The sequence below is a fragment of the Palaemon carinicauda genome, chromosome 28 (assembly GCF_036898095.1).
Source record: "Palaemon carinicauda isolate YSFRI2023 chromosome 28, ASM3689809v2, whole genome shotgun sequence".
Classification (NCBI taxonomy): domain Eukaryota; kingdom Metazoa; phylum Arthropoda; class Malacostraca; order Decapoda; family Palaemonidae; genus Palaemon; species Palaemon carinicauda.
This window is the reverse complement of record NC_090752.1, coordinates 19,460,434-19,477,028: the sequence shown is the minus strand read 5'-3', so window position 1 is coordinate 19,477,028 and position 16,595 is coordinate 19,460,434. Positions and strand designations below refer to the sequence as shown.

Here is a 16,595-nt window from a genome sequence, read left to right as displayed (position 1 = left end):
CGCCAACGAAGTGTCGTTCTTAGGGCACCGCATCACTCCTGAAGGAGTCCATCTCCTTCTTGAGAAGGTAGTAGCCGTTCAGAACTTCCCCACGCCCTCGACCGTCAAAGCTCTGCAGGAATTCTTGGGCATGATCAACTAATATCACCGTTTTCTGCCATCCATTGCCACCACTCTTGCTCCCCTCTATGCCTCCCTCAAGGGCAAGACAAAAGACCTGAAGTGGGGTCCTCTTCAAGAAGCGGCCTTCTGCAATGCAAAGAAGCCCTTATCAAACGCTGCAGCTCTCACTTTTCCTATCCCACATGCCCCTCTCCTTCTCTCCACCGATGCCAGTGACGTCGCTATTGGTGCAGTATTCGAACAGGTGGTCAACGGCTCGCCCCGCCCATTGGCTTTCTTCAGCAGAAAACTGTCCAAGGCAGAATCGGGTTATTCTACCTTCGATCGCGAATTGCTGGCGGTGCACTTAGCTGTCCATCACTTTCGCCATTTCTTAGAAGGAACGCACAGACAACATGCCTCTGGTGCACGCCTTTACTCGACAGTCTGACGCCTGGTCCGCCTGTCAACACCGACATCTCTCCGCCGTGGCTGAATACATATATATATGTAATATATATATATATATATATATATATATATATATATATATATATATATATATATATATATATATATATATATATATAAACAATGTTCTGTTATTCAGTTGCTTTCATCCTGCCTTTGAGTCATAACCTTCACTCGGCCCGTCACAGTTTTCATCACTGATGATTGCCTCTATAAACACGTCCCTTAGAAAATGAATCGTGTTGTTGATGTCCTGTCAAGAAACACGTTGGCTGCCATTCAACGGGGATTGGATTACAACGCCTTGGCTGAAGCCCAACGACAGGATCCAGAGTATCAAGCATGTATGACACCCTGCACATCCCTCCGTTGGGAAGACATCCCCCTCGACGACTACAACACCACCCTCCTCTGTGACGTCAGTACTGGTAGACCGCAACATTGGATTCCTGCTCATATGCGCCGACAGGTGTTTGATTTACTTCACGGCCTTTCACATCCCTCGTGCCGTTCTACTGCACAGCTGCTGAAGACGAAGTTCATTTGGCACGGCATTTCTAAGGATGCTAAGGATTGGGTCCGCGCTTGTACTTCTTGCCAAACTTACATCGACACACGGATTCAGGAGTGGGTACCTTTCCTCAACCTCAGTGTCGTTTTGCCCACATTCACGTTGACGTTGTAGGCCCCCTACCCACATCACAAGGACATCGTTACCTGTTTACCATCATCGACCGCTCCACTCGTTGGCCTGAAGCCATTCCCATGGAAACTGCAACGTCCGCCTCATGTACATCTGCCTTACTCTCAGGATGGATTGCAAGATTTGGTATTCCTGAGTATATTACTTCTGACAGGGGTACCACTTTCACCTCTCAATTGTGGACATCATTAGTGAATCTCCTGGGCATCACCCTACATCAGACAACTGCCTACAACCCCGCTGCCAATACAATGGTTGAACGTTTTCATCTCACCCTCAAAGCAGCTTTGATGTCCCGCTGCAAAGATTCCAACTGGTTTACTCAGCTTCCCTGGGTCCTCCTAGGACTATGGACCACTCCTAAAGACGCCCTCGACGTCTCGGCAGCTGAAATGGTGTATGGCGACCCGCTGGTCGTCCCTGTCGAATTTTGTCCTTCTGCAAACTCCTCCAATGATCTCTAGCGCATACATCATGCCGTGGGAAAATTTCCTCCATGCCGCCAGACTTACAAGCCCCAAGCGAAGCATCACATACCGACAGACTTGCACTCTGCAACGTACGTCTTCCTACGCCATGACACTAGCAAGCCACTGCTAAAGCTCCCTTACACGGGCCCTTTCCTTGCGATCCGACGCAGTCCGAAAGCATTCCTACTAAACATTCGTGGCAAAGAAGACTGGGTCTCCATTGATCGTCTAAAACCTGCTTATCTCCTGCCAGATGACCCGCCTACAGTTCGCCTCTCTAGATCAGGGCGCCCTATTTAACATGTACAGTATGTCATTTTTAGGGGGGGGAGCCATGTACCAACCGTGTGTCACACGATCGTACATAGTAACGATATTTCCTTTTGTGTATATATTATGCTTGTATCTTCGCTCTCCCCTCGCACTGATAAGGACCTGAAATAACATGTCTGTTGTTCTCACCGTTAATTGTTAACCAGTGCAGTGTCCGTTGAACATGAAATATCTTGTTATGTCTTTTATGCCCTTTTTGCCTGGAGTTTTATATATATATATATATATATATATATATATATATATATATATATATATATATATACATGTCTGTTGTTCTCACCGTTAATTGTTAACCGGTGCGGTGTCCGTTGAACATGAAATATCTTGTTATGTCTTTTATGCCCTTTTTGCCTGGAGTTTTATATATATATATATATATATATATATATATATATATATATATATATATATATATATATATACAATGTTCTGTTACTCAGTTGCTTTCATCCTGCCTTTGAGTCACAACCTCCACTCGGCCCGTCACAGTTTTCATCACTGATGATTGCCTCTATAAACACACACTTCCTGTGGTAGAATCTTTCACAGCCATTCTATCAACCTTTTTAAGTCTTTTCTCGGAGATCCACACAAGAGCAACAAGCCATTATGTACTTTTACTATTCACTTCACTCTCTCCAAGAGATTAACTAATATTTTTCAAAGATTTCACAAACAAGAAATATAAGTTAAACCCCAGCTCAGGGCAAGAATACTACAGACCTCCGCAAAACATGTCATCACTCGGCAATGTCTCATCAATCTCTCAAACAGGTCTGTATCAAATGGCTTCAATTTTTTCTAAAGGAAAAGTCACATTAATAAGTGAAATATTTCCTTTTTTATTAAACTTACAGTCAGCTCTGCCTATACAATTGTTATTTGTGCAATGTTAAACACCGTTTCTGCACTCATTAATTGATCGCAGTGAAACTTCCTCGCCATGGAGGGATCTTTTCTAATACTGTATGTGATTGAGGTAGTTTTGATATCCCATGCTGAGCCGCGTAAAAGAAGTTGCACGATTGAATAGGTTGTGAATCATTTAGTGAATTCTTAAAAACACACTTACACTTTCTAAGGGATTCTTGTGTTAAATATATTGTGAACGTATCAAGCAGGTAACCCTATTGTAATGCCTACATAAACACAATCCTTTTCAAATAACTAGGCTATAAATTGATGCGCAAACAAATACGCCTAATTAAAAGCGTAGTAATGCATCAGCATGGGATAATCTCCAGAAAGGTCCAAAAATCCTTTTAATATATTTCTCCCAGGAGACATTTGGAGACGCAGATTGAGAGGGACAAACGGAAAAGGTAGTCCTGTAATGACTTCAAAAGTAGTAAGTACATTTCTTTTATGCTTTAATAACGATAGGTAGTGTCTATCACGTTCTTTCCTGTTTCAAGTTACATTTCATATATTTATATCAAGTAAAAATAAAGAAAGTAAAAAGTACCAAAATTTAGTATTTTCAAAATTAGTTGTACCAATTGTACTTAATATCCCGCAATGTACCAAATTTGGTACACAAGTACCAAAAACGTAATCATGTAGGCTTAATCCTGGGTGCTCAATTCTCATGACGTAAACAGGCAAGTCCGCAGCTTGTGTGGGCATTTTTTACCGGACAGGAGCGCCGCCCCAGTTCAGGAGGACAAACCATACGGCCAGTTCTGTGCGTGTATGGCCAGCTTAAAGCATATTTTTAATGTATTCTACATTATGTGTAAGTGTATGTCCATATATAAGTACAAACACACACACACACACACACACACACACACATATATATATATATATATATATATATATATATATATATATATATATATATATATATGAAACATTCTGTGATATAGGCGTTCTGCTGACGCTCTATTGAAACATTAATACTTAATAGGGTAAACATATTAACGTAATCGAAATCTTAGCCTGAATCAACATAATTTTGAAGTTTTAATTCCCAATAGCATATCCTTATTTGTTCTTAAATTTATACTTTGCTGTGACTATTCCATCATTGATAATTATCTTAAGTTAAAACGTTCTCTAATTATTGCTCTTTTTTATAACCGTTAAGAATATACATAACCGTTCATTGATATTTTAGTATTGAAGATTTTCTTGAATTCATGAAACAACAGCATTAATCCCAACCACCTTGATATGACAATAACTGTTTATGGGGATGGCAGTAAAATATTATTAGAAAAAGTTACCTCTGTGTTTTAATCGTGTTTTTAATTTAAAAGTTTTAAAAATTTACCGTCAAATAAATTTCTGCATAATATCTTACTTTCTGTATACAGTAAATAAGTTTTCCAATTACACATTCTGGGATGAAGCATTGCCTTTCAATTTGTTCTAATAAATTTCTACAATTTACTAATAAATATCTAGGCATAAGATATGTCTGTCTACCCATTACTAAATTCCTGAGTAATTTTATTGATAACATATCAGGTCGCAAGTGAGTCAGTCGATCAAAACTACAATGGTAAAAATGGATCCTTAAATCTTTTTAAATTATCCTTCCGATTACATTTTGAAACAAACTTCGGATAACGCACAAACAAAATATCAAGATAAAACAGTAAATCTTTTCCTGCTTTAGATACTGGTCTTTGTGACTCCAATTGGTAATATGTACAACAGTTACTTAAATGTACTGCTTACACAAGACTATTAACTAAATCGGTTGCGTAAAATTATATATTAAACATTCCCTCGGCTTTTATTTGATGACATGAACTATACAATTATAAGAATTTTTTGGTGAGAGATTCATGAATCGATATACAGTATATTCTTTTTATCTACTTCTTCAGCCTTATTATCCATAAATTTGAATATATAGTGATCATAGACACCATAAACAACACATTGAAACCGCAATAACATTTCAAGTTTCACAGAAACAGTATTTTATCTTTTAGGACCCCTCATCTCCAAGTCGCAGGATCTTAATGACAAAAAACGGGTTGATGCACGAACTAACAGCTGAATAAATGCTCTATAAAAATCCTGATATCTTATGTATATAGTATCTTTCAACAAGCAGAGACCGGAATTAACATATTAATACCCAATACCGGAAATATAAAGATGTAAATCTATGGCAATTGAAAGTTTCTGGTGAATAAGCGGATAATTTCCTTAATCTACTAATATTGAGGTATCTACTAGAATTCTAATGAAGGGAATGATCTTAGTAATGCTTAATTGCTTTACCCTGTTAACCATTATCTACGGAGCTACGATCCCAAAACCTTCTTAAATGTAGGTACTGATAATTAAAATCATGCACAAACGAAGAACTTCCACAAGGTTGAGGAGAAATACTATGCCCGAGGGACATCAGAGAAACCAAAGAGGATGGTCAGTTCTATTTACACAACACAACTATTACGAGATGCTCTAGTAGAAGAAAACGAAAGAGCATTCGTGATTAACGTAAATACAGAGAGATGAATGTTGCATTATCGTGCTAATGGTTGTTAAGTAGTACAGTGGTAGAGGTGGTAATTCAATCAGCACCATTTCCTTCAAGTCACGTCTTACTTACAGTCTCTGTAACCTATTTAAGTTGGAGAATACATCAGGTCCTAAATTTTCTATCTTGTTGAAATGTAGGTATCTGTAAAAATAGGCGGACACAAGAATTAGGCCAATCACACTTATGGTGCGATAAATTCCTTAAACCTCAATGCCCACGACAGTCTCCTCTTTGATATAAATCAGTACTTGTGCGCACAAACCAGTGCTGAAGAGCTAGTTACAATGGATTTAGGAACTACATAGTAAATTAAATTCACAATTAAAGCAATATTTAATAAATAGGCTTGGGTTCTTGAACCGCGTGCACTACCAGTTGTTTTATTCAAAAAGGCGACTGGAGCAGCATTATTTTACCTTTAAAGGATATATACCTTAAGATATAATGTACTTACAGTCTCTCCAAGCTGGGTATATTGGAGAAGGTGTTGGCCTCAAAAGTTGCAAGGTCGTTGAAATGCAGATACCTGCAATGACGAGGGATTGTGCAGGGTAAAGTGAGTGTGTGTGTGTGTGGATCTGAGAAAGGTGTTCATGGGCACTCAATTCTTCTGAGACCGTGTTAACCGGGTGGGGTCGAGTCTCATTTAAATAGGGAAATGCAGCTATCATTATAAGTAAACAAAGGTCTCTAACAGAAAATGGAACCCATTTTGTAAATACCCAAAAACACTTAATGATATTATCGGAATGATCAAGAATTATTGTCAATGGAAATGAGATGAAAATTAATACAAAATTTATAGGTATGGCATTTGATAACTAAAAGTATGTCACTCAAGCTGGGTCATTAATGTTATATTAGTAATGTATTTGAGCTTGACTCATGTTATTAAAATGGTAAGCTAGTATAGCTGGCTTTCAGAATAAGCTGTCCACTTCAATGCATGATCAGGGATACGATGGTGCTGGTGATGCTGTTGTTTGCAAGCATCTATCTTAGGATACTCGTACAGCTTAGTGGTGTGGGCGATGAAAATATATTAGAGATGGCTAAGAGAAGTGACAAGCATTAATCTTGTATAAAAATTAAAGGTAAAGAAAATAATAAATTATGATGTCTACAACATCAAACTCCCCTCAGAAATTTACGCTTAAATATCCTTAAATTAGAGAAAAATCTAAAAAGAGAACAGATTATACATTTAAAGTAGGGAAACTTTCTTCATACTTTTCGAATTGATAATGGGTATTCAAATTAATTCTTAAAGAGGGTTACTTCAGCAGATATATTATCAGAATATTATCAACTAGAAAGAAATCATTGTCACATCATTTTGAAATCATGAATACCAAATTTTCTAGAATTCCAGGAAAGGAAACTAACAATATCAGTTGTTGAAACTAGCGACTCGTCAGGAATGGAAAAGATTATGTGGCAAGAAATCGTTAGCAATTACTTACAGCTGTTCCAATTTGTCGAGGCCTTGGAACACCTGCTTCTCAATCACACGTATCCGATTCTTATAGAGATACCTGAGAAGAAGAAAAGAATGCGGTAAGTCATTTAAGAAGTCGGACACTACTCGGAGGGCCATGCGTGAGCAAGCTATCTTCTTTGGAACTTGAAGCGAAAGCAATACCAAGTAAAAAAGCAACATACACGTTAGCATGGCACTAGTTTGATATTAAATGCCACCTTTTAATCACTTTAAGAAATATGCAGCATCGATATCAGTTCTGATTATAATTATAGCACATACTACAAAGCATTTTTGTACTGAATAATTCATTCCAGAAAACCTTATGTAATAATGACTCAACTAGCTAGCCTCAAAATTTCAGTAGGTATTATGCAGATCACGCCCTAATGCAAACATTCATCATATCTTAATAAAAAAAAAAAAAAAAAAAAACTTCATCTAACGCCTAAATATAAAGTAGTATTACGAGTGTAAGAGTCATATTCATTACCAAATAAAAGTGTCAATTTTTTTTTTATTTCTTTAATTCTAATTTGGTGAAAAAAAAATAATAGCTTAAGGAAAACTTGAAAAACATATTCATGTACCAGCCTTTGTTCAAGAATTTGTTATTTACGACAATTACATGATTAAAAACAAATTTCTGTTACGATATCTACTGTGACAATATGCCAGCTGCTCTGAAAATAAATCAGTGCACGAAGAGCACATTAAAGCAAGATATTGAAGTCTCCATCTCAAAACAAATTTAATATAAAGCTTTTTTATTTCTTGAACTCGAGCAAACACCCTTCTTTACTTATTCGCCTTCTGAATTCATTCCTAATGTCAGAATGAAAAACAAAACAATGTTTTTAATCTATGAAATTAGAATGTGCATCCGTTTCAGAGCTATGATGTAGGTATCCAATAAGAGAAAATAACTCAATAACTAAGAGAAAGAGAGAGAGAGAGAGAGAGAGAGAGAGAGAGAGAGAGAGAGAGAGAGAGAGAGAGAGAGAGAGAGAGAGAGAGTTTCATTGAAATGCAAAGAACTTTTGTATAATTGTGTTTTAACAGCTACAATTACAAATTTATTTGCCCTAACACGCATTTCAGTTTTTATTTCCCTAAAAGACATCCTAGTCGTATAAGACTACTTTACTATATGAAAATACAATCAAATACATATCTAATCTGTTGAAATATGAACTGAATCTAAAATACCGCCATTCAAAAGAAGCATAAAACACAAATGAAATCCCTCGTGGTTCACCATTACTTGCAAAATATCATTATGTTTTCACATATGTTTAAATTTTGAGGAATGCATAATATGTAGGTATGCACTGTAATTGTGCAGTGGCCACTTTCCTCTTGGTAAGGATAGAAGAGACTCTTTAGCTATGGTACGCAGCTCTTCTAGGCGAAGGACACTCCAAAATCAAACAATTGTTCTCTAGTCTTGGGTAGGCATTCTTCTTCACTAAAGGGTTAACTACTGCACTATAACTGTACAGGGGCTACTTTGTACTTAGTAAGGGTAGAAGAGAAAGAGATTCTAAGACACTCCAAAATAAAACTGTTATGTATTTTGTACTGTAATACTATAGGCGCTACAGGTATTAAGAGTAATGATGCACAGTATTGCATTGGTAGAACATGTTTAGACACAGAATAAATGTAATAGCGTATGTTATGAAGGATTCAATCACTCATTAATTGTCCTAAAGTTTTGCATTGCAGTAGGTTTCATGGTCTTCCACTGTCTTGGGTTAGAGTTCTCTTGCTTGAAGGTACACTCTGGCACACTATTCTGTCTTATTTCTCTTCCTATTGTTTTGTTAAAGTTTTTATAGTTTATATAGGAGATATTCATTCTAATGTTACTGTTCTTAAAATATCTAATCCTTCCTTGTTTCCTTTCCTCACTGGGCTATTTTCCCTGTTGGAGCCTCTGGGCTTATAGCATCCTGCTTTTCCAGGTAAGGTTGTTGCTTAGCAATTGATTACTCGGTAGGGGCCTCGATAAGGTCTGGTTAGCGGCTGTTGATGAGCGTTGACACGGACGAAAACATACCAGCAGTCATCCAGGTTCTTTGGCTTGAAATGCTTAGTTCTGTCCTGGTAAGTTTTAAGACATGGCCTGAATTTCCTGGCGATGTCCCTAAGATGATCCAGCTGTGTGTTGTCGGTTGATGTGGGAAAGAATTCGCCGGGGACTGCGAGCGCCTCTCCGTAAACCTTTTCGGCGGGCGATGGCTCGCCATCTGCGCGAGGGGCGGTGCGAAGGCCGAGGAGTACCCAAGGAAGTCGAGATTTCCAGTCCCCGTCGGTGCAGCTCGCCATCAGGGACGCCTTGAGGCGCGATGAGTTCGTTCGACCATGCCGTTTGCTGCGGGGTTGTATGCCATGGTGCTGTGGAGAGTCGTTTCCATCAGGTTTGCCAGAGCGAGCCATATCTCCGACAGGAAAGCGGGGCCTCTGTCTGTCGTGATGTCGTCAGGAACGCCAAATCTGCTCACCCAGCTTGACAAAAGGGCTTCGGCGCATGCTTGGGTCGTAGCTTCGGTCATCGGCGATGCTTCCAACCACCCACGACGTCGATGTGTATGTGACCAAAACGTCTTTTCGGTTGGGGAAAATCACCTATCCCCGATTCGGTGTGGTGGCTGATTTTGCTTGATTGGCAGTTGATGCATGTCTTCGCCCAGGAACCCTTTTTGATCCCTGGCCAGACGAACTTTTCAGACAGAAGGCGAGCAGTGGTGCGTCCCGAGGGGTGTGAAAGTCCATGGATGATGTCGAATATTTTTCTTCTGCAGGAAGCTGGAATCCAGGGACGTGGGCAGCCGGTGCTGGTGTCGCAGAGGATAGTTACTCCTGCTAGCCCGAGGGGAATTGCAGTTATCTTGAGCGTGGATGGCCCCGTCAGGTGATCCTGTGCCTCTTGGTCGGTGCGCTGCTCGGATGCGAGGTTGGCGTAATCGATTCCCAGTTGGTTTGTGTCGATTTCAATCCTTGAAAGGGCGTCCGCGACTGGGTTTTTCTTTCCGGGAACGTAGCTTATGGAACACCCGAATTCGGCGATTGCTGCGAGATGACATTGTTGTCTGGAGGACCATGCGTCTGTCGATCTTTTGAAGGCGTGTACGAGGGGTTGATGGTCCGTCGCGATTGTGAAGGATGTGCCCTCCAGGATGTGCCTGAAGTGGTGGACGGCGAGGTAGACGGCGAGGAGTTCCCTGTCGAAGGTGCTGTATCTTGTTTCGGCGGGTTTCAATTTCCTGCTGAAGAATGCCAACGGTCGAGGAGAACCATCGTCGAGCTGTTCCAGCACAGCCCCACAGGCGACGTTGCTGGCGTCGGTCGTCAGTTGCAGGGGTGCGTTATCGTCGAAATAAGCCAGGGTGGTGGCTTTTGCGAGGGCGTCCTTTGTCCGGGTGAATGCGTTTTGTTGGGGAAAACCCCACTCAAGTTTCTTCGCCTTTCCCTTCAGGACGTCGTCGAGGGGTGTCAGGGTCTGTGCGACGTTGGGGATGAAGCGCCTGTAGTAATTGACCATGCCCAGGAACTCTTGAAGTTGGCGGGTGGTCGTAGGTACCGGGAACTTTCTGATGGCGTCCACCATGGTTGTCATGGGTTTTACCCCGCACGAGGATACGCGATGACCGAGAGAGTCCACTCCTTCCGCGCCGAACGTGCATTTGTCGAAACGTACGACCAGGCCATTCTCCTGTAGGCGTTTGAGGACGGCGCGGACGTGCCTCCGGTGTTCCTCCTTGGTCATTGAGAATATCAGGATGACGTCGACGTAGCAGACGCAGAATGGTAGGTCGCCCAAGGTGCTATCCATTAGTCGTTGGAAGGTCGCCCCCGCATTGCGTAGACCGAAGGTTGAGTATGCGAAGGTATAGGATCCGAACAGTGTCACAATGGCAGTTTTCGGAATGTCCTCCGGAAATACGGGGACCTGGAAGTAAGATTTGAGAAGGTCCATCTTGGTGAAGTATTTCGCGCCATGCAACGCATTCGTCAGGTCTTGCATGTTGGGCAGGGGGTAGTGGTTCGGACGTGTCGGTTGCGGTGATTTCCTTCTTGCTAGAACGTTGATCTCATCGTCGTCGTCAGGAGCCATTGCTGAAGAGTCTATGGAAGAGCAGCTGAAGGAGGAGAACGAAGACGATACTGATGATGCCCCGAGGCGAGATGCTTTGGAGGCCTCTTGGAGCTTCTGAGCCTTCGACAGGAGTTCGTTCATCGGAAGTGTGTCGGCGTCCGTCAATTTGGCCCTTACGTCCTGCGGTAGGCGTCGAAGGAAAATCTAACGAGATAGGCTAATCTCGCGCCGTCAGCCATTGCTGTCGGTTTCGGGGAGCATTAGCAGGCCGGTTAACTCGTCCCATGCCTCGACAGGAGAGGTGTCACCCATGGGTTTGCCGGCGAGGTCCAGGACCTTCTGTGCCCTTGCTGAAACGGAGAGTGAGTAGATACCGATGAGTTTCGTTCTCAGGTCGTCGTAGGAAACTTGGCCAGCCTGGGCGTCGAGCCATGGGGAAATCTTGTCAAATACCTCCTCTGGGATGGAGGTGAGAATGATGTCAGTCTTGGCGCAGGAGTCGCTGAGCCTAGCGACTCGGAAGAGTACGTCCGCTCTCAGGAACCAGGAAGCGGTGTTGTGTTGAGAAAACGGCGGCAGTTTGACTTTGGGCGTGGAGGGGAAGCCGTTGGGCGTGATGGGCGGGTTGAATCCGCCATTGTGGTCAGTCGACGAGTCGGCGAACAGGTGGGAAGTTGATATGTCGGTTAAGCTCATCCTTACATGCACCGAGGTGTGGGAGCACCAAAGGCTGAAGCTCACGCCTAAGGTAACGGAATAAAAGAAGGTAGCACGGCCGTAATAAGTCCGTTAATGGCAAAGCCAAAACCGCAGATGCTACTTCAACTCCGGGGTCACTAGCTGTAAGGATAGTGAGACAAGCTTCACCAACGACAACTGACAGTTTATTCAAACATTCGTGGGAATATAATACAGGGTGCGGACGGAAAAGTAGCATGCGCGCAGGCGCCAATTCGGCTTGAACTAACCGCCAAAATATGTGTTTTTACACACGCACAAATACTTGAATTACAAGTCAATAGAAATAGGTAATGAAATAATAAATACTGTACATAAAATTGTAGCTCTGAGGGAGCGGAATAAATATATACAGTTAGCCACAGTGTGGCGAAAGGAGAATTTAAATAAAATAGAGAATTCGGTGAAATTGCTGGACGACGGAGGAAGTGATGTCCTTACAAGACAACTAGAAGTAGCCCCCATGAAGTAGCAGCGGGTATGCAGTAAACAAGAGGAACGCCGCAAAACATTTCTACATTCAAGCTAAATGCCAAGAAAGAAGCAAACATCCTACATATATATTATATGGATTAGTACCCAGTATGGTAGGATTGAAATTTTTTTACCAGTAGTCATTAGGTGGTGAAATTTCAGAAGACAGGGATAGTTTGCATAAAACATAAAGTGTAAACTACCTTTAATTGGTTGCATATACACACAAGATGTGCAATTAACATAAAAATTAGGTTAAAATTAAATTTGTTAGTGAGTAACTAGTTAATTTTGTAGAATTTATTTGCCTAACGTAATACAGGTAAGAAGTAAAAATGCCCCTGGACATCGAGCATCCAGAGATGTTTAGCATTGTTGCTGAACCCAATTCTGTTGGAATACAACGGCAACAGTGGTGTGAAGAATTTAAGATTTACATTGAAGCTTTAGGTACTATGAAAGATGCACAAGAGATGGCGTTATTACTGCACACAGCCGTTAGAGAGGTTCGGGAAGTGTTTAAAACGCTAAAACCTACCGATGACACTAGTGAAGCTGCGATTAAGGCTCTTACAACATATTTTGCCCATCAGGTCAATAAATTTTTTGAAAGGTATCAATTTAGAGCAAAGGCATATCAGAAAGACCACGAGAATCGAGATGCGTTTGTGACTAGACTTAAGAATTTAGCTGTTTTATGTGAATTTCTAAAGTTAGAAAATATTATCATGGATCAAGTTATTGCCCATTGCACATCACAAGAGCTAAGGAAAAATTATTTCAAGATAAAGATTTAACACTAGCGAAGGTATTGATTATAGGTAGAGCTCTAGAACCATCAAATAGGCAAATTAATATAATAGGTAATTCTACAAGCGATAGAATGGAAAATTTTGAAATTAGCAAGATAGGATCAAAGTTGGAAGACAATGAGAATCAGAGAAAGAATATGTCAAAGCTTAGTCATAGAAAATTGCCGAACTCTAATGCTCACAGATATCAGAATCAGACCTATACTCAGAAGCAACAGGAAAACCCCAAATGCTATTGCTGTGGTAAAACTGATCATCTTGCATACGAAGCAAGGAAATACCCTGCTACAGGACAAACCTGCCAGAATTGTAGAAAGACAGGACATTTTCAAATGTCTGTAGATTCCCTAAACAGTATGCAAAGAAAATAAATGCAGCAGTTGATACTATAGGCCAAGAGAGTAATGCGGGAAATGTTCATGATAATCAGGTTAGGTCAGAAACTTATTTTGCACTCCGCATTAATTCCGTCAACAAAGGTGCAACCAATTGCAATGCATGTTGACACAGCAGCTGATGTATCAATTATGCCTGAGAAAACAGCTAAAACCATTCCAAATTTGTTACTACAAAGCACAAATAGAGGTTTGAACGGTTATAATGGCTTTGATATTCAGGTAATAGGTGCTTCGAACCTAAAATTACAGTAGAAAGATCAGAAATTAGATAGAATGCCATTAACAGTAGTGAAAGGTAAAGGGACAAACTTTACTAGGTTTGAACTGGTTATGTTATATAAAATTAGATTGGCCTAGTATTTTAAAGGTTACAGGTACACAAGATGAACAAAAGAATGATGTGTCTGTGGATAATATTCTATCAAGAGTTTCAGGACGTATTTGAAGATAAAGTTGGTACAGTAAAGAACACAAAGGCAATTTTAGTTTTGAAATCAGATAGTACGCCTAGATTTTTTGCTCCAAAACTAGTACCATATGCATTGAAAAGGCAGTTGAAATAGAAATCAAAAGGTTAGAAAGTGATGGTTCTTAGGAAAAGGGCACATACAGTACTCAGATTGGGCTACACCATTAGTTCCTATTGTGAAGGAAAACGGTCAGGATAGGTTATGTGGAGATTACAAAGTAATGTTGAATCCACAGTTTCACGTAGCTCAACACCAAATCCAAAAGACATGTTTGCAACTATGTCAAGATGTAATGTATTTTCTAAGTTATATCTTAGACAAGGTTTCAACAGCTTCCTATGGATGAAAATTCACAAGAACTATGTGCAGTAAATACATCCTTAGGTTTGTATAGGCCAAACAGATTGCCTTATGGAGTAGCAAGCAGTCCAGCTATATGACAACAAACTATGTATAAGATTTTTTCAGTAATGCAAGGAGTATTTATTTTCATAGATGATATTTTAGTCTTTGGTAAATATAAAAGAGAGCATAGAGAAAGATTACAGGCAGTTCTGAAGAAGTTGAAGAAACACAGTATTAGAGTAAATAGGAGCAAATGTATTTTAGAAGTTGATTCAAAGGAATACTTAGGTTTTGTAATCAATGGCAAAGGTATTCACAAGACTAAGGAGAAAATTAATGCAGTGATATCAACTAAGGTACCAGAAAATGTTAAGGAATTACAATAATTTTTAGATTTAGTAACGTTTTATGGAAATTTCATTCAGAATTTATCTACAATTGCACACCCATTGTATAATTTGCTGAATAAGGGTGTACAGTGGAATTGGTCAAAAGATTGTCAGGAATCTTTTGAGAGAATCAAGCAGGAAATAACTTCACCTACTTTTCTAGTACATTATCAAATGGATTTACCAGTTAAATTAGTTTGTGATGTATCAAACATAGGTTTAGGCGTAGTATTATCTCATGTAATGCCGGATGGAACAGAAAAGCCATTTGCTTTTGCTTCTAGAGTTTTCAACAAGGCAGAAAGGAATTACTCTCAAATAAAAAAGAAGGTTTAGTTTTAGTGTATGGAGTTAAGAACTTTCATATGTATCTTTATGAAAGGAAAAAGTTCACACTTGTTACAGATCACAAACCTCTATTAGCAATATTGGGTCCAAAAGCAAGTTTGCCTACGTTGGTAGCTGTAAGACTACAACGTTGGGCAATTACCTTCGCAGCATATCATTATGATGTAGAATATCGTCCTACATCAAAGATGGGTAATGCAAATGCTTTATCTAGATTTCCAGTAGACAAAGCACCAGAAGAGTATGATGACCGTATATTACTAGTTTCAGTATATGATGTACCCATTGCAGCCAAGGATGTTGCACATAATACCAAGAAAGACCCAATATCTAGTGAGATTTTAGAGAGTTTAATGACAGGTAGAGATTTATGTGGACATGAGGTAAATTGTAAAGTCTATACAAATATATGGAATGAATTGAGTTTAGCACCACGTTCCATAATGAAAGGGTCAAGAGTAATTATTCCTAGTTCACTGAGGAATAAGGTTTTGTCTGAAATACATGCTGATCACCAAGGTACTGTCAGGTCAAAGTCTATTGCAAGGACTTTTGCCTGGTGGGCAGGTGTAGATAGAGATATTGAATTATTTGTAAGAAATTGTATGAATTGTGCTACGCAACAGAACAACCCTCAATTTGCTAGGATGCACCCGTGGGAATTACCCAGGTATCCTACATAGATTTTGGAGGTCCTTTCTTAGGTTATTTGTTTTTGATAGCTGTAGATGCTTACAGTAAGTGGCCAGAAGTAATTCCAATGAACACAACATCTTACTCCACAATTCAAGAATTAATGAAAAATTTTTCTACACGTGGAATTCCAGAAAGAATTGTAACTGATAATTGTCCGCAGGAATTTAAAGATTTTTGTGAAGTAAATGGTTTTAAACATACATTTTTCAGCTACATATCACCCTTCCACGAATGGAGAGGCTGCAAGGTTTGTTCAAACATTTAAGCATAACATGAAATGCAGGAAGGAAAATTCAATTAACATATTTTTTAATGTGTCAAAGTTTTTGTTGTCTTATAGAACACCACCATACAGCACAACAGGTATGACACCATAAAATTTGTTGATGGGGAGGAGGATTAGCTGTAAGTTAGATTTGTTGTATCCAAGTTTGCAAAGTGATTTAGAAGAAAAAGAGTATAAGCAATTAGAAAGTCTCCCAAAAGTATGACATTTTTCCCCTTGTTCTAATGTCATGGTAAGATCATACAATACTACAGAAAAGTGGGCACCAGGAGAAATTGTAATAGAGATAGGAAATTTACATTATGATGTTCAAGTTGGTGGAAATTTTGTAAAACGTCATGTTAATCAGTTACAGCCATCAAAATAAAAATCCTGTAGATCATGTGAATGTTAAGAAATGAAAAATTTTCAGTAAAATAAAAAATTAACCAAAATGCTCAAACATCAGATGTAGATTCAGAACCTATTCA

At 39.7% G+C, this 16,595-nt stretch overlaps 1 protein-coding gene across 2 annotated transcripts in view; it reads right to left on the bottom strand.

The window, feature by feature from the left end:
* Pxn (Peroxidasin) overlaps window positions 1–16,595 on the bottom strand; it is a 425,335-nt gene that overhangs the window by 335,757 nt on the left and 72,983 nt on the right. The window contains exons 3-4 of one of the 2 annotated variants that reach the window (XM_068351797.1): window positions 7,051–7,122; window positions 6,042–6,113 (exon numbers count right to left, since the gene is read on the bottom strand). The gene's annotated coding sequence lies outside the window, so the exon portion shown is untranslated. Of the gene's footprint in view, window positions 1–5,656; window positions 5,729–6,041; window positions 6,114–7,050; window positions 7,123–16,595 lie in introns of both variants that reach the window. The other variant, XM_068351798.1, reaches the window with a different exon arrangement.